This window comes from Aquarana catesbeiana, linkage group LG09, assembly GCF_042186555.1.
Source record: "Aquarana catesbeiana isolate 2022-GZ linkage group LG09, ASM4218655v1, whole genome shotgun sequence".
NCBI classification, from domain to species: domain Eukaryota; kingdom Metazoa; phylum Chordata; class Amphibia; order Anura; family Ranidae; genus Aquarana; species Aquarana catesbeiana.
The window spans coordinates 309,296,332-309,320,057 of NC_133332.1; the positions used below are offsets into that span (position 1 = coordinate 309,296,332).

At 44.0% G+C, this 23,726-nt stretch overlaps 1 protein-coding gene across 2 annotated transcripts in view; it reads left to right on the forward strand.

Annotated features, from left to right (window-relative positions):
• Positions 1-20,713, forward strand: part of F8 (coagulation factor VIII) — a 169,862-nt gene extending 149,149 nt beyond the window's left edge. The window contains exons 27-28 of one of the 2 annotated variants that reach the window (XR_012236114.1): positions 18,921-19,063; positions 20,541-20,713. The gene's annotated coding sequence lies outside the window, so the exon portion shown is untranslated. The remainder of the gene's footprint in view (positions 1-18,920; positions 19,064-20,540) is intronic. The other variant, XR_012236115.1, reaches the window with a different exon arrangement.
• The last annotated feature ends 3,013 nt before the right edge of the window (positions 20,714-23,726 follow it).

A 23,726-nucleotide genomic window follows, 5' to 3' on the forward strand; every position in this document is an offset into this window, starting at 1 on the left:
TACCCTGCAAATATATTATTACAGGATCTATTGTAGGGTTGTCTGCTGCTGCCCTCAGTCTTTGTAATATACGATCCAAAGCCTTTTCTTGCTCACGACTAGGGGTGCAACTGATCGTCATTGATCCGTGATCCGTGTGGATCAACCTCCGTGGATCGGGACGCCCGTGATCCTCGGCCATAGGAAAGGCCATGGCTTCGGCCTAGCTCCGGAGCGGCGGCCATCTTGGTACACCCGGCGACCGTTTACCACGTGATCGCTCCGTCAAATGATGGAGCGATCACTTGTAACAAACCGGCTTCATGTCATGACGCCGGTTTCTCTCCCCCCCCCCCCCCCCCCCCCCGCCAATACTCTGCAATGCCCTGACAGTACTCTGCAATGCCCTGCCATACCCTGCCAATATACTCGCCAATACCCTGCAAATATATTATTACAGTGGGGGAGATTTTTTTTTTGTTGATCCGTAAATGATCCGAACCGTGACTCCTGATCCGAGGAACGATCCGAACCGTGAGTTTTTTGATCCGTTGCACCCCTACTCACGACTGTAAAAAAGAAAAGAAATTGTTAAAACCATCATCATTGTGTAAGCGCTAAATTATAATACATGCAAGTGTATATAATCCCTAACAATGTTCTTCTTTTATTTGCACCGTTTTGGTCTGTTAATAACACAGTTGGGGGCGTTTTGTTATATCTGTTTGATATCTACAAAAATATACCTATTTATCCTGACAGAAATATTGTGAGCTTATAGCTTCCTGTACTGCGCTCTTATCAGTTACATTGTTCCTGGCTGTCTATGTGGACTATAGAACACCTTCCCTGTCTTATGGAGTCCTGTTCTCCTGTTCTAGGGTGACAACGCTGTTCCTCCAGCAATACAGTGGAGGAGTAGGCATGGCCACCCTAACACAAAAGGTGTGTTATTGGCCGGGTCACCGATTAAATATTAAGGGGAAAATAAAAAGTCTGCTGCTAATTACAATTACAAATTGGTGGATGAATGTCACAAGCCATTTGCCCAGCTATCAAAAATTTTGACCATATTTTGCTCAATATCTTAATTTCTTATGATCGCCAATAGATGGAGCTGACGATCATAGGAAATCAGCATATTAAGCAAAATATATCCACAATTCCAGATGGCTGGGTGAATGCTTGTGACGTTCATCCACTAAATTTTCCATAAAGAGGCCCCATAGTGCTGTCACCGGCAGGGTTCACTGACAGTTGTCGGGACCATTTAATAGCTGAGATTGGGGCTTCCCGTAAAGGTCGCTTGTGCTGGACAGCTTGGTCCGTTGCAGGAATAATGAGTCACTGACAAGATCACCAGGCAAGACCCCTTGCCAAAGACTCTCTCAAAAAAAAGAAAATAAATTGGCTTGACAACTCTGTATGCCAACGTGCCGAAAAATAGTTTTGGGGTTTTACATACACTTTGGGGTCTATTTATAAATGTTTACACCCAAGATTCACCCAACTTTCACCCAGGATCCACACATTTTTTCCAATTGGAAAAATAGGTGAAATTCCTGTGGCAACTTTTATAAATAGACCCCCACGATTCTAGGTTAGTAATTTCTGTAAATACCAAAGAACACTTACCGGACATACATTATTATGAAGACGGCTATTATCAATAGCAGTAACAGAGCTATGAGGCTCCCCAAAATGATTATTGCCAAGATGTAATTTACTGACATTTCTAAAGGAAGAGAGAGAAAAAATATAATTATTAAAGCTAAAGGAACCAATCAGCATCAGCCGTCCAAAAAAAGACGGCGTAAATACGACATCTGAATTATTATTAATTTCAATAACCATTATTATATAAATATTTATTATTACTATTATTAATAATTATGATTATTATATAATTATTATAATAATAATAATTATGAATGATTGCTTTGGAAGGATCTCATTGCACGTTGGAGCCTTTTGGGGCCTTCAGAACGTCTTGAGCCATGAGTCTTCCTTGGAAGTGACAACAATTTACTTACTGGTTGGTTGTGATGAATCTGATGGTTGGTTTCTGTCAGTCCCTTCTGTCCCTTCTGATGTATACTCTTTCGTTTCATCATAATTTGTAATTTGGCCATCTGGATAATCACCTATAAACATAAAGTAATAAAAAATCATTAGCAAACATGGGACTTATTGATCTATATTTTAGAACTTAAAACATTTAACCCCCCCCCCCCCAAAAAAAATAAATAAAAGTATTTCCATTTCTGTCTGTGTTGCTGTTGGAGAGTTCCCCTCACATCCTGTTTGAATAAATGTCAGCAGGACAGGAAGTAATGGGAGTTCTGGATAGTAGTAAATGCTTGACCGGGGGTTCCAGTCCTTTCCCACTCCATCCAAGACCTAGCAAAAAAAAATTTGCCTTGACATACGTTTTAATAAGATGACCCCCCCATTTTTGCATGACGATGGTCACCCTGTGCTTTCATCCAATGCGCTGCAAAATTATCATTAATGAAATGGATCGTTAAGCTCATGTACGGTTCCATTGCTCTACTAGACCATAAATCTGAAGTAGATGCAATATTAAGTACACTGCGCAATTCTGTTTCAACATTTTCATGACATTTGTACGGAGCAGGTATTCCAACGTGTGAAAAATAATTACGAGAGGGGACGCAATAGCGCTTATCAAGGGTACGAATGAGTTTTTTAAATCCGTCTTTTTCAACAGTGGTCATGGGAGCCATATCTTTAGCCAGGTGAAATGTGATTGCGTCCGTTTATTTCTTTGTACCTGGGAGAGATTGTTGGGTACGGTGTTGCATTGAATATTATTGAATATTGGAGCGACGGCCATCTTGGTACACCCGGCGGCCGTTTACCACGTGATCGCTCTGTCAAATGATGGAGCGATCACTTGTAACAAACCGGCATCATGTCATGACGCCGGTTTCTCTCTTCCCCCCCCCCCCCCCCCTGCCAAAACTCTGCAATGCCCTGCCAATACTCTGCAATGCCCTGCCATACCCTGCCAATATACTCGCCAATACCCTGCAAATATATTATTACAGTGGGGGAGATTTTTTTTTTTGTTGATCCGTAAATGATCCGAACCGTGACTCCTGATCCGAGGAACGATCCGAACCGTGAGTTTTTTGATCCGTTGCACCCCTACTCACGACTGTAAAAAAGAAAAGAAATTGTTAAAACCATCATCATTGTGTAAGCGCTAAATTATAATACATGCAAGTGTATATAATCCCTAACAATGTTCTTCTTTTATTTGCACCGTTTTGGTCTGTTAATAACACAGTTGGGGGCGTTTTGTTATATCTGTTTGATATCTACAAAAATATACCTATTTATCCTGCCAGAAATATTGTAAGCTTACAGCTTCCTGTACTGCGCTCTTATCAGTTACATTGTTCCTGGCTGTCTATGTGGACTATAGAACACCTTCCCTGTTTTATGGAGTCCTGTAGTCCTGTTCTAGGGTGACAACGCTGTTCCTCCAGCAATACAGTGGAGGAGTAGGCATGGCCACCCTAACACAAAAGGTGTGTTATTGGCCGGGTCACCGATTAAATATTAAGGGGAAAATAAAAAGTCTGCTGCTAATTACAATTACAAATCTGTGGATGAATGTCACAAGCCATTTGCCCAGCTATCAAAAATTTTGACCATATTTTGCTCAATATCTTAATTTCTTATGATCGCCAATAGATGGAGCTGACGATCATAGGAAATCAGCATATTAAGCAAAATATATCCACAATTCCAGATGGCTGGGTGAATGCTTGTGACGTTCATCCACTAAATTTTCTATAAATAGGCCCCATAGTGCTGTCACCGGCAGGGTTCATTGACAGTTGTCGGGACCATTTAATAGCTGAGACTGGGACTTCCCGTAACAGTCGCTTGTGCTGGACAGCTTGGTCCGTTGCAGGAATAATGAGTCACTGGCAGGATCACCAGGCAAAACCCTTTGCAAAAGTCTCCCTAAAAAAAAGAAAAGAAATTGGCTTGACAACTCTGTATGCCAACGTGCCGAAAAATAGTTTTGGGGTTTTACATACAGTTTGGGGTCTATTTATAAATGTTTACACCCAAGATTCACCCAACTTTCACCCAGGATCCACACATTTTTCCCAATTGGAAAAAATAGGGGAAATTCCTGTGGCAACTTTTATAAATAGACCCCCACGATTCTAGGTTAGTAATTTCTGTAAATACCAAAGAACACTTACCAGACACGCATTATTATGCAGAGGCCAACCATTGTAACAAATAATATAATGATGGACATCCCTAAGATGATTAATTCCATGATGTATATAAAGTCTATGACTGGCATCTCTAACGGAAGAGAGAGAAAAAATATAATTATTAAAGCTAAAGGAACCAATCGGCATCAGCCGTCCAAAAAAAGACGGCGTAATAACGACATCTGAATTATTATTTATTCAACAATAATTATTATAAATAATAATTATTATTATTACTATTATTAATTATGATTATTATATATTCTAATAATAATTATGATTATTATTATATAAAATTATTATAATAAATTATGAATGATTGCTTTGGAAGGATCTCATTGCACGTTAGAGCCTTTTCGGGGCCTTCAGAACGTCTTGAGCCATGAGTCTTCCTTGAAAGTGACAACAATTTACTTACTGGTTGGTTGTGATGGTTGTTTTACCTCCGTCCCGTCTGATGGAATATCATTTTTCTCGCTCGGCTGAACTGTATTCGTCCCGCCAGCTTCATCGTAATTTGTCAATTTCCCATCTGGATAATCACCTATAAACAAAGTAATAAAAAATCATTAGCAAACATGGGACTTATTGATCTATATTTTAGAACTTAAAACATTTAAACCCCCCCCCCCCAAAAAAAAAATAAAAGTATTTCCATTTCTGTCTGTGTTGCTGTTGGAGAGTTCCCCTCACATCCTGTTTGAATAAATGTCAGCAGGACAGGAAGTGATGGGAGTTCTGGATAGTAGTAAATGCTTGACCGGGGGTTCCAGTCCTTTCCCACTCCATCCAAGACCTAGCTAAAAAAAATTTGCCTTGACATACGTTTTAATAAGATGACCCCCCCATTTTTGCATGACGATGGTCACCCTGTGCTTTCATCCAATGCGCTGCAAAATTATCATTAATGAAATGGATCGTTAAGCTCATGTACGGTTCCATTGCTCTACTAGACCATAAATCTGAAGTAGATGCAATATTAAGTACACTGCGCAATTCTGTTTCAACATTTTCATGACATTTGTACGGAGCAGGTATTCCAACGTGTGAAAAATAATTACGAGAGGGGACGCAATAGCGCTTATCAAGGGTACGAATGAGTTTTTTAAATCCGTCTTTTTCAACAGTGGTCATGGGAGCCATATCTTTAGCCAGGTGAAATGTGATTGCGTCCGTTTATTTCTTTGTACCTGGGAGAGATTGTTGGGTACGGTGTTGCATTGAATATGATTGAATATTGGAGCGACGGCCATCTTGGTACACCCGGCGGCCGTTTACCACGTGATCGCTCCGTCAAATGATGGAGCGATCACTTGTAACAAACTGGCATCATGTCATGACGCCGGTTTCTCTCTCCCCCCTGCCAAAACTCTGCAATGCCCTGCCAAAACTCTGCAATGCCCTGCCAAAACTCTGCAATGCCCTGCCAAAACTCTGCAATGCCCTGCCAAAACTCTGCAATGCCCTGCCAAAACTCTTCAATGCCCTGACAATACTCTGCAATGCCCTGCCATACCCTGCCAATATATTACAGGATCTATTGTAGGGTTGTCTGCTGCTGCCCTCAGTCTTTGTAATATACGATCCAAAGCCTTCTCTTGCTCACGACTAGGGGTGCAACTGATCGTCATTGATCCGTGATCCGTGCGGATCAACCTCCGTGGATCGGGACGCCCGCGATCCGCGGAGCGCTCTGTGGCCTCGGCCATAGGAAAGGTCACGGCTTCGACCTAGCTCCGGAGCGGCGGCCATCTTGGTACACCCGGCGGCCGTTTACTACGTGATCGCTCTGTCAAATGATGGAGCGATCACTTGTAACAAACCGGCATCATGTCATGACGCCGGTTTCTCTCCCCCCCCCCCCCCCTGCCAAAACTCTGCAATGCCCTTGCAATACTCTGCAATGCCCTGCCAATACTCTGCAATGCCCTGCCATACCCTGCCAATATACTCGCCAATACCCTGCAAATATATTATTACAGTGGGGGAGATTTTTTTTTTTGTTGATCCGTAAATGATCCGAACCGTGACTCCTGATCAGAGGAACGATCCGAACCGTGAGTTTTTTGATCCGTTGCACCCCTACTCACGACTGTAAAAAAGAAAAGAAATTGTTAAAACCATCATCATTGTGTAAGCGCTAAATTATAATACATGCAAGTGTATATAATCCCTAACAATGTTCTTCTTTTATTTGCACCGTTTTGGTCTGTTAATAACACAGTTGGGGGCGTTTTGTTATATCTGTTCGATATCTACAAAAATATACCTATTTATCCTGCCAGAAATATTGTAAGCTTACAGCTTCCTGTACTGCGCTCTTATCAGTTACATTGTTCCTGGCTGTCTATGTGGACTATAGAACACCTTCCCTGTTTTATGGAGTCCTGTAGTCCTGTTCTAGGGTGACAACGCTGTTCCTCCAGCAATACAGTGGAGGAGTAGGCATGGCCACCCTAACACAAAAGGTGTGTTATTGGCAGGGTCACCAATGAAATATTAAGGGGGAAATAAAAAGTCTGCTGCTAATTACAATTACAAATCTGTGGATGAATGTCACAAGCCATTTGCCCAGCTATCAAAAATTTTGACCATATTTTGCTCAATATCTTAATTTCTTATGATCGCCAATAGATGGAGCTGACGATCATAGGAAATCAGCATATTAAGCAAAATATATCCACAATTCCAGATGGCTGGGTGAATGCTTGTGACGTTCATCCACTAAATTTTCTATAAATAGGCCCCATAGTGCTGTCACCGGCAGGGTTCATTGACAGTTGTCGGGACCATTTAATAGCTGAGACTGGGACTTCCCGTAACAGTCGCTTGTGCTGGACAGCTTGGTCCGTTGCAGGAATAATGAGTCACTGGCAGGATCACCAGGCAAAACCCTTTGCAAAAGTCTCCCTAAAAAAAAGAAAAGAAATTGGCTTGACAACTCTGTATGCCAACGTGCCGAAAAATAGTTTTGGGGTTTTACATACAGTTTGGGGTCTATTTATAAATGTTTACACCCAAGATTCACCCAACTTTCACCCAGGATCCACACATTTTTCCCAATTGGAAAAAATAGGGGAAATTCCTGTGGCAACTTTTATAAATAGACCCCCACGATTCTAGGTTAGTAATTTCTGTAAATACCAAAGAACACTTACCAGACACGCATTAATATGCAGAGGCCAACTATCGTAAAGAATAATATAACGATGGACATCCCTAAGATGATTAATTCCATGATGTATATAAAGTCTATGACTGGCATCTCTAACGGAAGAGAGAGAAAAAATATAATTATTAAAGCTAAAGGAACCAATCGGCATCAGCCGTCCAAAAAAAGACGGCGTAATAACGACATCTGAATTATTATTAATTCAACAATAATTATTATAAATAATAATTATTATTATTACTATTATTAATTATGATTATTATTATATACAATTATTATAATAAATTATGAATGATTGCTTTGGAATGATCTCATTGCACGTTAGAGCCTTTTCGGGGCCTTCAGAACGTCTTGAGCCATGAGTCTTCCTTGAAAGTGACAACAATTTACTTACTGGTTGGTTGTGATGGTTGTTTTACCTCCGTCCCGTCTGATGGAATATCATTTTTCTCGCTCGGCTGAACTGTATTCGTCCCGCCAGCTTCATCGTAATTTGTCAATTTCCCATCTGGATAATCACCTATAAACAAAGTAATAAAAAATCATTAGCAAACATGGGACTTATTGATCTATATTTTAGAACTTAAAACATTTAAACCCCCCCCCCCCCAAAAAAAATAAATAAAAGTATTTCCATTTCTGTCTGTGTTGCTGGATAGTAGTAAATGCTTGACCGGGGGTTCCAGTCTTTTCCCACTCCATCCAAGACCTAGCTAAAAAAACATTTGCCTTGACATACGCTATCCGTGAGGAGAAAAAAAAAAACGATCACTTTCGGCTGTCAGAGGGACATCAGTCCCGATCAAGGAGAGCTGCCGCTAGCTTATCTGTGCCACCTGCTAGTGTACATCAGTGTCCACAGTGCCACCCATCAGTGTCCACAGTGCCTCCCATCAGTGCCACCTATCAGTGTCCACAGTGCCACCTATCAGTGTCACCAATCAGTGCCTCATCAACAGTGTTGCCCATCAGTGGTACCTATCAGTAACACCTATCAGTGCCATCTATCAGGGCCCATAAGTGCCATCTTATCAGTGGCCATCGGATGATGGATGAGTATCCCCAAGATTATTAGCCCTAAGATGTATCTTACTGGCATTTCTAAAGGAAGAGAGAGGAAAAATATGATTATTAAAGCTAAAGGAACCAATCGGCATCAGCCGTCCAAAAAATGACAGCGTAATAACGACATCTGAATTATTATTCAATAACAATAATTATAAATAATAATTATTATTAATAATTAGGATTATTATATATAATATGATTTATTATATAATTATTATAATAATAATAAATTATGAATGATTGCTTTGGAAGGATCTCATTGCACGTTGGAGCCTTTTGGGGCCTTCAGAATATCTTGAGCCATGAGTCTTCCTTGGAAGTGACAATTTACTTACTGGTTGGTTGTGATGGATGTGATGGATGGTTTCTGTCTGTCCCGTCTGATGTAATATAATCTTTCGTCTCATCTGTACGTGTCCCGCCAGTTTCATCATAATTTGTAATTTGGCCATCTGGATAATCACCTATAAACATAAAAAATCATTAGCAAACATGGGACTTATTGATCTATATTTTAGAACTTAAAACATTTAACCCCCCCCCAAAAAAAATAAATAAAAGTATTTCCATTTCTGTCTGTGTTGCTGTTGGAGAGTTCCCCTCACATCCTGTTTGAATAAATGTCAGCAGGACAGGAAGTGATGGGAGTTCTGGATAGTAGTAAATGCTTGACCGGGGGTTCCAGTCCTTTCCCACTCCATCCAAGACCAAGCTAAAAAAAATTTGCCTTGACATATGTTTTAATAAGATGACCACCATACCCCCCCAATTTTTGCATGACAATGGTCACCCTGTGCTTTCATCCAATCTGCTGCAGTCATAACCACCCCCCACCCCCGCTGGCTGAATGAAAACTGCGGTTGAAACTGAAAAGTCCCTGTAACTGGCCCATTACAGGACTAATGAGCCGACTGGCAGGATTAATAAATAATAAAACTATGTTATGGGGTAGGAACTAGAGAAAAATTAATTTAATTAATTAGCGCACGTGCTTCATTATTTTGGCGATTGCGATTAAAATGTATTCATTGTGTGTGTGTGTGTATATGTGTGTGTATATATATATATATATATATATATATATATATATATATATATATATATATATATATATATATATATATATATATATATTATATCATATACACTGTGTATATATTTAATAACTGTCACTTTTTTTTTCACAAGCTGAAAACAGCTGGTGATTTAGGACTGTGAATTACAAGTGTAGAATGTCATTTTGCTGCAATGTAATTAAATATGTCTGATCCCTACTAATAAAAGAATAAGAGAAACTCACCATGTGACCATGCATCTTCAGTACTGGCCGATCCGATAAGAACGGCCAAAAAAAGAAAGCGAAAAACACGTAAGAGACTCCGCTGTTCACAGAGTAAGAGGTCTATCCCGACCCCTTACCACGTGATCAGCTCTCAGCCAATGACAGCTGATCATGTGATTTAAACAGAGCCGATAATCGGCTATTTTTTCTCCGCTATCCGTGAGGAGAAAAAAAAAAAGCCGATCACTGGCGGCTGTCAGAGGGACATCAGTCCCGATCAAGGAGAGCTGCCGCTAGCTCATCTGTGCCACCTGCTAGTGCACAACAGTGCCACCCATCAGTGCCCACAGTGCCACCCATCAGTGTCCACAGTGCCACCCATCAGTGTCCACAGTGCCACCCATCAGTGTCCACAGTGCCACCCATCAGTGCCACCAATCAGTGCCTCATCAACAGTGTTGCCCATCAGTGGTACCTATCAGTAACACCTATCAGTGCCATCTATCAGGGCCCATCAGTGCCATCTATCAGGGCCCATCAGTGCCATCTATCAGGGCCCATCAGTGCCATCTATCAGGGCCCATCAGTGCCATCTATCAGGGCCCATCAGTGCCATCTATCAGGGCCCATCAGTGCCATCTATCAGGGCCCATCAGTGCCATCTATCAGGGCCCATCAGTGCCATCTATCAGGGCCCATCAGTGCCATCTATCAGGGCCCATCAGTGCCATCTTATCAGTGGCCATCGGTGCCGTCTTATCTTTGCCTATCATTGCCCACCAGTGCAGCCTCATCAGCGCATATCAATGAAGGATAAAAATTACCTGTTTGCAAAATTTTATAACAAACTATGAAACATGATTTTTTTCTTTTAAAAAAATTTCCATTTTTTTTTTTTTTTTTAGCAAAAAATAAAACCCCCAGCTGTAATTAAATACCACCAAAAGAAAGCTCTATTTGTGTGAAAAAATGATAAAAATGTCATATGAGTACAGTGTTACATGACCGCGCAATTGTCATTCAAAGTGTGACAGCGCTGAAAGCTGAAAATTGGTCTGGGCAGGAAGGGGGTTTAGGTGCCCAGTAAGCTGATGGATATCTGATGGATTGTTGTTATCTGGGAGCTATTATTATTATTATTATTATTATTATTATTATTATTATTATTAAAGGGATATGAGGGGGGAACGAATACATAATGAATTATTTATTCATAAAATGTTAAATATTGAATTGTTAATTATTGAAATAATATGTAAGATTGTTAATTAGTAAAAATAATAATACAGAGGTAATTGTTCATAAAATAAGAATAAATATTGTTAATTATTGAAATAATACACAATTGATAAAAAATAAATTGTTATTTAGTAAAATAATACAGAGGTCATTGTTAATAAATACAAATGAATAATTCATAAAAAAAATAAAATACGTAATCCTTAATAAATAGTAATACATATTGTTCATTAATAAATAATTCATTGTTAATTAATAAAATCATTAACAAATAATGACTGGTTCTTTTTCAGTTTTTAAAAACAAATGTTTTTGGATGTCATAGAAACCAAAATGCAGAATGATTGGATGTGATTTTCACCTTTGAATAATAAAAGTCAGTTTTGCTTTATACTGAGATGTGAAAATGAAAAAAAAAGGGGGGCGCAGGTCAGAGATAGGGGTGCAGGATGAGGACTGTCCCTGTATAATAGGACATGTGGGGGCTGCACCCTCATATAATAAATCCATTCCCTATGTACAGACTTGGGTTATAGAATCCAGCAATAAATATCTGATTTATATTGTGCAGATTGAGGAGAGAGTGAAGCTATTCCCCTCTACGAGCGCAGGATTATTATTACTACTTTTGGGCACATTGCCCCTAAACAAGATGGCCACCGAGCAACTTCCTCATAGAACATGGAGCCTATGACTGGCCTGTGTCACACAGCCAGGAATGAGACACTTTGCTTTTTACATGACAGAGTCAGAGTGGGGGAAGGGGCTGTAATATTGGGGGTCTTGGGTGTAAATAATATTGAGGGGGCTGTCTGTACCTAATATTTGGACATCCTGGCTGTATATAATACTACAGAGTTCTGGCTTTACCTGTTAGGGGATACTGGCTGTTCTTGGTATTATTGGGGGCTCTGGCTGTACCTACTATTGGGGGGTCTGGGTTTTGCCAAGTGTTCAGGAGACCCTGCTTTATCTGATATGGAGGGTCCTCACTGTACCTGAATATGGGAGGCCTGGCTGATCCTGTTATTGGATGGTTCTGGCTTTATTTGATATTGGGACCCTGGTTGTTCCCGGTATTGGGGACCCTGGCTGTTCCTGGTATTGGGGACCCTGGCTGTTCCTGGTATTGGAGATCCTGGGTGTTCCTGGTATTGGGGATCCTGGCTGTTCCTGGTATTGGGGATCCTGGCTGTTCTTGGTATTGGGGACCCCGGCTGTTCCTGGTATTGGGGACCCTGGCTGTTCCTGGTATTGGGGACCCTGGCTGTTCCTGGTATTGGGGACCCTGGCTGTTCCTGGTATTGGGGACCCTGGCTGTTCCTGGTATTGGGGACCCTGGCTGTTCCTGGTATTGGGGACCCTGGCTGTTCCTGGTATTGGGGACCCTGGCTGTTCCTGGTATTGGGGACCCTGGCTGTTCCTGGTATTGGGGACCCTGGCTGTTCCTGGTATTGGGGACCCTGGCTGTTCCTGGTATTGGGGACCCTGGCTGTTCCTGGTATTGGGGACCCTGGCTGTTCCTGGTATTGGGGACCCTGGCTGTTCCTGGTATTGGGGACCCTGGCTGTTTCTTATATTGGGGCCCTGGCTGTTCCTAGTATTGAGGGCCCTGGCTGTTCCTGGTATTGCGGAGCCCTGGCTCTAATTGATATTGGGGAGTCTAGTCTGGTATTAGGGGGCCAGGCTTTATCTGGTATTTGGGGTCCAGGGTGTATTTTTGGTGTTGGGGTGTAGCTGTACCTGCTACTGGGGTACCCCCTGGCTGTACCTGATACTGGAAGTTTTGAATGTACCTTATATTAGTGGTTCTGGTTTTGCCGAGTGTTCAGGATTCCTTGCATTACCTGATATTGAGGGTCCGGGCTGATATTGGAGGATCCTGGGTGTTTCTAATTTGGGGAGAGGTTCTGGCTTTACCTGAATATGGAAGGCCTGGCTGTACCTGATATTGGGGGATCCCTGCTGTATGTAATACTGGGGGGTCCTGGATGTTCCTGGTATTGGGTATTCTGGCTGTTAATGATATTAGGGGTCCCGGCTATACCTGATACTGGGGGTTCCTGGTTGGTATTGGGGGGGTCCTGGCTATGGTTGATATTGGGGATCCTAACCTTGCCTAGTATGAGGGGGCCGGGCAGTATTGAGTATTTGGGGTCCTGGATGTATCTGCTATTGGGAGTTCTGGCCGCACCTGGTATTGGGGGAGGGGGGGGGGGCTGGGGTACCCCCTGGTTGTTCTTGTTATTGGGTCTTGGCTGTACCATCTATTGGGGGCCTGAGCTTTGCAAAGTGTTCAGGGGTACTTGCTTCACCTGATGTGAAGGGTCCTCACTGTACCTGACAATGGGAGGCCTGGCTGTTCCTGGTATTGGGGGGGCTGACTTTTCCTGGTTTTGGGGATCATGGTTCTTCTTGCTATTGGGGGCTCAGGCTGTTGCTGGTGTTTGTCCCTGGATCTTCCTGGTATAGGCAGCCCTGGATCTTGCTGATATTGGGGGGTCTTGGATATAGTTGATATTGGGTTTGCCTGGTATAAGGAGGTCGGGCTGTGTCTAGTGTTTATTTACGGTCCTGAATGTATCTGATATTTGGGATTCTTGGTGTTGGGGTGTTCTGGCTGTAGCCGGTACTGGGGAACTCCCTGGCTGTACATGATATTGAGAGTATTGACTGTACCTTATACTATGGGTATAAGGTAAAGGGGGTACCTTATACCTAGTTTTGCTGAGATATCAGGGGTCCTAATATTGAGGGCTATACCTGATATTGAGGGCCCTGGATGTACAGAATGTAATATTGGGGCTAAGGGGCCTGGCTTTACCTGGTGTTAGGTGATCCTGGCTGTACCTGAATATGGGAGCCCTGGCAGTTCATGGTATTGGGGGGGGGGGGATTCTGGCTGTCATGTCATTGGGGCTCTGGCTGTTGCCGGTATTGGGGGGGGTCCTGGCTGTAGTTGATGTTGAGGAGGGTCCTGGATGTACCTGGTATTAAGGGTCCCTGCTATTCCTGGTATAGGGAACCCTGGCTGTATGCAATATTGGGGGAGAGTTCTTGTCTGTACTTGATATTAGAGAGTCTAACATGTGTCTTGGATGTTACCTGGTGTTTGTGCCTGGCTGTACCTGATATCAGGGGTCCTGGCTGCACTTGTTTTTGAAACATGGAGGTGTTATGGATAGCTATTCCTGAAATTGCAGCTGCTATCAGTGGATCTCAGGTGCAATGCTCTAGCTCCTGTAGACTATTCCTCCGGTCCATACGGTGGTGGGAACTTTTATTGATGGAGCTGGAGGAGATATCAATGGCCTACAGGTGCAGTGGCGTCACCACGCTTGTGCTCCATTGGGAACTCTGTGTCTCTCTGCGATAGTGGCAGATGGGACTTGCAGTTTTTTTTTAATCCACAAATGCCATGCACAGCCACTCTGAATTTAAAAAAATGACAGGAGTTGGTAGGGAGAAGAACCCCCAGATTCTGTAAGAGGGGTGCTGCAGACTCTGATTTTTTTTTTTTTTTTATGTTTTTTCCTTAAATTTGGCTGTAACATGGAACATGGTCAGAGCGGTGGCCTTCTCTTAGGGCTCATTACCACTAGCTTTACTCTTTGAACAGCGATAAATGCAGAAACTGCAGGATGGAGGGGATACAGGAACTGCATGAATATGTAGGAAACGCAGAGACTGTAGGAATGGGCAGAAAACAGGAGACCGCAGGACTCGCGGTGGTAGGGAGGGGGTACACACAAACCACAGGACAGGTGAGGGCAGGGCCGATCCCAGATGGGGTGCACGGGGTGCAGTGTACCCGGGTGCTAGAGAGGTGGGGGTGCTGAAGCGCCAGAGTGCTCCCTTTCCTCCTCTTGTTTGTGTCCGGCGGCGGCTCTCCACCGGTGTTCTAAAAAGAAAGGCGCCGCTGTGTTTCCTGCTCAAGCCCTTCCCTCCTCCTGTCAAAGAAGGAGAGCAGCCAGCCGAGATGAGATTGGAGGCAGAGCGGCTGGTCTCTGTGTGGAGAGAGACCAGCCGCGCAGTGATGTTGCGCACGGTGGGGTCTGTCCTGGGTGGTCATTACTAATGCAGGGAGGGTCTGTCCTGGGGGGGTCTGTACTAATGGAGGGGGGTCTGTCCTGGGGGGGTCTATACTAATGGAGGGGGGTCTGTCCTGGGCGGGTCTGTACTAATGGAGGGGCAGTCTGTGCTAATGGAGGGGGGCGTGTTTTGTCCTGGGGGGTCTGCACTAATGGAGGGGGGGGTCGGTCCTAATGGAGGGGGGTCTGTCCTGGGGGGTCTGTACTAATGGAGGGGTGGTTTGTCCTGTGGGGGTCTGTACTAATGGAGGGGGAGATCTGTCCTGGGGGGGTCTGTAGTAATGGAGGGGGGTTTTCCTGGGGGGGGGGTCTGTACTGAGGGAGGGGTTTATACTTAGTGCGGGTTCTGCACTGACAGAAGGGGGTCTGTACTGAGGGGCGACTATAGTTGGTGGAAGGGGGGGTGACCCCAAACCTAGTGACGCCAATGCAGCTGCGGGCTCTTCTTTCCCTACTCCCTCTCCCCCCTCCCTCCTCCCTCTCCCTCCTCCCTCTCCCCCCTCCCTCCTCCCTCCTCCCTCACCCTCCTCCCTCACCCTCCTCCCTCACCCTCCTCCCTCTCCCTCCTCCCTCCTCCCTCTCCCTCCTCCCTCTCGCCCCTCCCCCTCCCTCCTCCCTCTCCCTCCTCCCTCTCCCTCGCCCCCTCCATCCTCCCTCCTCCCCCCTCTCCTCTATCCCCTCTCCCCTCTCCCCTCCTCCCTCCTCCTCCCCCCCTCCTCCCTCCCTCTCTCTCTCTCTCGCGCGTGCTGCTGTACTAGTGAGTGGTGCTTGCCAGCACAGCTGCCCACTATGTATCTTCCCCTGCCTTCATATGCCCAGGGAAGAAACAGAATAGAAATAGGAGCAGAGAAGAGGATTGTGGGACATATAGTCCCGAGGACTGGCAGCCCCACTGTAACACGGAAACTGCAGCCCACACAGCATGCTCAGCTGAATGGGAGAGAGAGCCAGGAGCCCGGGAAATCTTTCAGGGAAGTGCACCCGGGACTCCAGAGGGAGAGGACAGTGCTGAGAGAACACCATCAGAGAGAGAACCCCGCTGCCCTGCGTCACCAAAGGGAAAGCCACACAACCAAGCGCCATCCCTGGCGGAGAAAGGAATGGAGTCATTGCAGGAATACAGATCTGGGTGCTACCCAGCGGAGTCACCACGGGCAATTAAGAGTGAGCTGACTTCTGATCAGCGGAACCTTTGCTGTATCGCTGGGTCAGGTGAGAGGGCCGATCGGCCATTATCTACTAACATCCATAGGAACTGCAGTCTCTGATCATCTCCTGTACTATGTCTGCAGTCTCTGATCATCTCCTGTACTATGTCTGCAGTCTCTGATCATCTTCTGTAGTATGTCTGCAGTCTCTGACCATCTCCTGTAGTATGTCTGCAGTCTCTGACCATCTCCTGTAGTATGTCTGCAGTCTCTGACCATCTCCTGTAGTATGTCTGCAGTCTCTGACCATCTCCTGTAGTATGTCTGCAGTCTCTGACCATCTCCTGTAGTATGTCTGCAGTCTCTGACCATCTCCTGTAGTATGTCTGCAGTCTCTGACCATCTCCTGTAGTATGTCTGCAGTCTCTGACCATCTCCTGTAGTATGTCTGCAGTCTCTGACCATCTCCTGTAGTATGTCTGCAGTCTCTGACCATCTCCTGTAGTATGTCTGCAGTCTCTGACCATCTCCTGTAGTATGTCTGCAGTCTCTGACCATCTCCTGTACTATGTCTGCAGTCTCTGACCATCTCCTGTACTATGTCTGCAGTCTCTGACCATCTCCTGTACTATGTCTGCAGTCTCTGACCATCTCCTGTACTATGTCTGGGGGCTCTTTCTAACAGACTCTCTAACAGAAGCCCTCTCTGTGTGCATCAGAGAGGCTTTCCTCCAGGTCTCATTAGTGTACGCTCTTCCTGTATTTTTTTTATTGTTAAAAGATCATGGTAGGATCCCAGGGTAACAAAGACTTCTTAGGGGAGCATCCCTGTGTTTGAGTCATTGCCATAGAAACATTTGTAAAGGGGAGGAGTTGGTAAGATGACCACGCCCATGTGAGGGCGCCAGAAATATTTTTGCACCCAGGTGCTGGTGACCCTAGGATCGGCCCTGGGTGGGGGGGGACACCAAGACCGCAAGAGTGATGGGGAGGGGGGGTCACAGGGACTGCAAGACTATGTGGGGGATGGGGCTGAACACAAAGACCGCAAAAGTGGTGGACACAGAGACTGCAGGACTAATTGGGGGGTGTGAATAGAGACTGAAGGACTCTGAAGGAAACCCGGAGACCATGGCAATGAGGAGAGAACATGGAGACCACAGAATTGTTGTTATACTGTCCACTATACTGACCACTATACGGTCCACTACACTGACCACTATACTGTCTACACCGACTATACTGACCACTACACTACACTGTTCACTACACTATACTGTCCACTACACTATACGGACCACTATACTGACAACTACACTACACTGTCCACTACCCTGACTATACTGTCCACTACACTATACTGACCACTACACTAAACTATCCACTATACTGAGAACTACACTATACTGAGAACTACACTACACTGTCCACTACCCTGACTATACTGACCACTATACTGTCTACACCGACTATACTGACCACTACACTACACTGTCCACTACACTATACTGTCCACTACCCTGACTATACTGTCCACTACCCTGACTATACTGTCCACTACCCTGACTATACTGTCCACTACCCTGACTATACTGTCCACTACACTGACCACTATACTGTCTACACCGACTATACTGACCACTACACTACACTGTCCACTACACTATACTGACAACTACACTACACTGTCCACTACCCTGACTATACTGTCCACTACACCGACCACTACACTACCCACTATACTGAGAACTACACTACACTATACTACACCGACTATACTGACCACTACACTACACTGTCCACTACCCTGACTATACTGTCCACTACTTTATACTGACCACTACACTATCCACTACATTATACTGACCGCTACACTTTCCACTACACTATACTGACCACTACACTGACCACTATACTACACTGTCCACTATACTGAGAACTACACTACACTTCCCACTACACTGACTATACTGTCCACACCGACTATACTGACCACTACACTGTCCACTATACTGACCACTACACTATACTAACCACTACACTGAGAACTACACTATACTGACCACTACACTATACTGAGAACTACACTACACTGTCCACTACACTATACCGAGAACTACACTACACTGTCCGCTACACTATACTGAGAACTACACTACACTGTCCATAATACTAAGAACTACACTATACTGTCTACTACACTGACTACTATACTAACCACTATACTATCCTGCTTACAGTCTTCCTATACTGACACTACATACCGTGTCCATCCATCCCTCACCTTCTTGTTCTGCATCGGGGAGGAGGAGGTGGAGGAGAAGACAGCGGCCCCGGCGGCTCACACTTTCCAGCGCTGGTCTCCCCTGCGCTCCGGCCACCATGCTCAGTGTTTCCCAGCGCCCTGTGATTGGGTGTATGGGGGTCATGTGCGGAGGCGGGGCTTCAGGAGCAACCGCGGACAGGCCAGCCCCACGCCACACATGACCCCCATACGCCCAATCACAGGGCGCCAGGAAACACTGAGCATGGCAGCCGGAGCGCGGGGGACACAGGATATATAAAATGAGGGGGATGAGGCAGTGGTGACACTACCGGCCCAAAACTTCACCCCCCTAAATGTTGCACCCGGAGCCACCGCCCCCCCTCGCTAAGCGGTCTTGTATTTGTCCACAGGCAGACGGACTCTGAAGGTGACCGGAATAATGATACAAGGTGCCCATTCATTCTCCTCCATGTACATCACGGAGTTCTCTCTCAGCTTCAGTAATGATGGCTTTACATGGACCACTGTGCAAAGTTCCAATGGACAATGACAGGTATGTTACAGATAAACGTTCCACCAATAATCATGATGACATTATTACACGGCCCTATTCAGGGTTTGCATAAAGCCCAACTCTGGTCAAAACGTGTTTTCTAGTTGTGGACAGAATGGAGAAGGTATGGACCCCCTGTCATGTTTTTGTTGTTGCCTGTGTCCTAATTGTTGTCAGCCCTCAGTGACCTCTGTTGCTGCATTTACGGTGGAGCAATTCCTCCTCAAAGATCACATCACACGCACTAAAGGTGCTCCCAACAGCTCAGCTCGCCCTGCTCCTCCCTACAGCAGTGATTTAGCAACTCTGCTAACCAAGTTCTTTCTCCCAGCTATGCCCAGTTACTGCTTGGAGTGGGAGTTGGCAAGAAGAGATTAAATGCTGAGTCACGGGGGGGGGCAGGGAGAGCTGATCTGCCCAGTACCACCTGGAAGGGGGAGCAGGGAGGAGCTGAGCTGCTGAATTATGTCTGGGAGAGGGAGCTAATCTGATGGGTCACTGCAGGGAAAGTAAGCTTAGTCACAGCTAGATTGGGGAGTAAGGGGGTTGGTAGGAGGAACTAAACTGCTGGGAGGGGGGGCAGGGACAGCTGATCTGCCAAGTGACATCTGGAAGGGGGAGCAGGAGGAGCTGAGCTGCTTGGTCACACTTGGTAGGGGAAGCAGGAGGAGCTGAGCTGCTGAGTTACATCTGGGAGGGGGAGCTAATCTGTGGGGTCACTTCAGGGAGAGTGGGCTGAGCTACTGAGTCACAGCTGGGAGGGGGAGCAGGGTGATCTCTTCTGCTGAGGTACTGCTAAAGCCTATTTCCTGCTTCTTAAAAATGTGAAGATACCTGAAAGTCCATAACCATAACCCTGCTCCACTTTGAACTGGAAATGGGGTCCTTCAGACAATTTACTGGATCTTTTTTTTTTATGTCAGTGTCTAGGATATTTTTTTTTTTTTTTTTTTTTTTTTTTTTTTTTTTTTTATGCTTTTAAAAAATGAATCTTTCCAATGCAGATCCTGAAAGATAACAGGTTTAGCACTATGAACGGCACATACTGTAAAATACCTGGCACTCCTTGAAAATGAATAAACACATTGTTGCACGGTGTCTTTATTTTAATAAATTTACATGCAAGAAAATCATTTGAATGCAGAGCCAGTAAAAACTAAAAAGAAACTAAAAAAAAAACTAAAACCAAAAAAAAACGAAAAAATTCCTATTGAGAAATATTTAATTTGGAGGATTTTACTTAGGAAAAAAATGTAAATAACCAAAATCATGATATCTGGCAACTCAGAAAAGAATACATCTGTATCTCTATGTGGAATTTGGGGTTCCTTTGGAGAATGGGGATCTATGCAGATGTACCTGTCAGCAGTAATGGAGCGCCCAAAAAAATCATATTTCCTTTTTTCTTTATCATTCCCATATTGCTACAATTTCCGGTTTTCAATAAATTAGGAAAACTCTGCACTTTGTCTTTCAGATATTCCCTGGGAACAAGGACTCAGACACCCCAATGTGGGTCACTATGGAGGCTCCTCGTATAGCACGATTTCTTAAACTGCACCCCGAGAAATGGAAAGGTGGTATTGCGCTGAGGATGGAAGTTTTGGGGTGCGGAGTATAATATGTGTGATTATATATATATACAGGTAAAAGCCAGTAAATTAGAATATTTTGAAAAACTTGATTTATTTCAGTAATTGCATTCAAAAGGTGTAACTTGTACATTATATTTATTCATTGCACACAGACTGATGCATTCAAATGTTTATTTCATTTAATTTTGATGATTTGAAGTGGCAACAAATGAAAATCCAAAATTCCGTGTGTCACAAAATTCGAATATTACTTAAGGCTAATACAAAAAAGGGATTTTTTAGAAATGTTGGCCAACTGAAAAGTATGAAAATGAAAAATATGAGCATGTACAATACTCAATACTTGGTTGGAGCTCCTTTTGCCTCAATTACTGCATTAATGCGGCGTGGCATGGAGTCGATGAGTTTCTGGCACTGCTCAGGTGTTATGAGAGCCCAGGTTGCTCTGATAGTGGCCTTCAACTCTTCTGAGTTGTTGGGTCTGGCATTCTGCATCTTCCTTTTCACAATACCCCACAGATTTTCTATGGGGCTAAGGTCAGGGGAGTTGGCTGGCCAATTTAGAACAGAAATACCATGGTCTGTAAACCAGGCACGGGTAGATTTTGCGCTGTGTGCAGGCGCCAAGTCCTGTTGGAACCTGAAATCTCCATCTCCATAGAGCAGGTCAGCAGCAGGAAGCATGAAGTGCTCTAAAACTTGCTGGTAGACGGCTGCGTTGACCCTGGATCTCAGGAAACAGAGTGGACCGACACCAGCAGATGACATGGCACCCCAAACCATCACTGATGGTGGAAACTTTACACTAGACTTCAGGCAACATGGATCCTGTGCCTCTCCTGTCTTCCTCCAGACTCTGGGACCTCGATTTCCAAAGGAAATGCAAAATTTGCTTTCGTCAGAAAACATGACTTTGGACCACTCAGCAGCAGTCCAGCTCTTTTTTTCCTTAGCCCAGGTGAGACGGTTTTCGCGCTGTTTCTTGGTCAACAGTGGCTTGACACGAGGTATGCGGCAGTTGAAACCCATGTCTTTCAAGCGTCTCTTGGTGGTGGATCTTGAAGCACTGACTCCAGCAGCTGTCCACTCCTTGTGAATCTCCCCCACATTTTTGAATGGGTTTTTTTTCACAATCTTGACTAGGGCGCGGTGATCCCTATCGCTTGTACGCTTTTTCTGACCACAGTTTTTCCTTCCCTTTGCCTCTCTATTAATGTGTTTGGACACAGAGCTCTGAGAACAGCCAGCCTCTTCAGCAATAACCTTTTGTGTCTTTCCCTCCTTGTGCAATGTGTCGATGGTCGCCTTTTGGACAGCTGTCAAATCTGAAGTCTTCCCCATGTTTGTGTAGGCTTCAGAACTGGACTGAGAGACCATTTAAAGCCCTTTGCAGGTGTTTTGAGTTAATCAGCTGATTAGTTTGTGGCACCAGGTGTCTTCAAAATTTAACCCTTACACAATATTCGAATTTTGTGACACACGGAATTTTGGATTTTCATTTGTTGCCACTTCAAATCATCAAAATTAAATGAAATAAACATTTGAATGCATCAGTCTGTGTGCAATGAATAAATATAATATACAAGTTACACCTTTTGAATGCAATTACTGAAATAAATCAAGTTTTTCAAAATATTCTAATTTACTGGCTTTTACGTGTGTGTGTGTGTGTGTGTGTGTGTGTGTGTGTGTGTGTGTGTGTGTGTGTGTGTGTGTGTGTATATGTATATGTGTGTATATATATATGTGTGTGTATATATATATATATATATATATATATATATTTTTCACGTATCTATTCGTACCCTGAAGGCCATTTCCATAAGCATTACGGTTTATGTTAATTAAAAGAATGCCTAACCAGACCTGCCTCTCTCTGATTTGAATATATTTAGATAGCGAATGTTCAATAATTATTAAAAGAAATGAATAGGGCCAGTTTACTTCGTTGTTTGGGCCAATTAAATTGAAAATATTGTTTTCTCTTCAAAATCCACAAACATTAATATTTGCTTAAAGAGAAACTCCACCCTTACTATTAACATTTTTAAATTGTCCCTGTATAAAAGTAAAAAAAAAAAAACATTGATCAGGCCCTACATAAAGCCCAACTAGTAGATGTTTGGCGTATCCTCCACCCTACAGAAAGAGACTATACCTTTTATTCAAAACCCCACAAGGTATTCAAAACCCCACAAGGTATACTCTCGCATCGACTACTTCCTTATACCACATTCACAGCTACACTCTGTCAGAAACTCCAAAGACTGGCGACCTACATACCTCACATATTATCACAACAGGGAACAAAAATTTCCAAACCTCATGACATTGCTCGTGAGTTTCAGAAATTCTACTCAGCTCTATATAACATACAAAGGCTCCCCCCAACGCAAGAAGACATGCAAGACTACTTGTCTTCTTCTCAGATGTCAAAATTGCCCGAATCAGCTAGAGAGGCTTTAGAAGACCCTATTACGATCGAAGAGGTACAGGGAGCTATAGCGTCACATCATCCAAACCAGGGAAGGCCCTGGGACCAGACAGACTTACCATCTTCTACTATAAAACTTTTATGCCATCGTTAAGTCCATATTTTGTAAAATTATTTAATACAGTAAGCCCCAATTCACCCTTTGCTTTGGAATTATTGCAAGCCCACATCGCGGTAATCCCAAAGGAGGGGAAAGACCCCTCCTCCTGCGGGAACTATAGACCGATCTCCCTGCTTAATATTGATCTCAAGCTGTTCACAAAAATTCTTGCAAACAGAATCCAACAACACTTACCACACTTGATCCATTTAGATCAAATGGGATTTGTTCCCACTAGAGAGGCTAGGGACAACACCACCAAGGTGCTTAATCTGCTACACATAATAAATAAATCCCAAACTCCTTGCGTATTCCTGGGCATGGACGCGGAGAAAGCCTTTGACAGGGTGAATTGGGACTTTATGATCGCAGTACTTCGATACGCCGGATTTGGAGATCAAATGACTCAATGGATCTCATCGATATACTGTAAACCCAAAGCCCGAGTCCGTGCGAATGGAGTCTTATCAGATC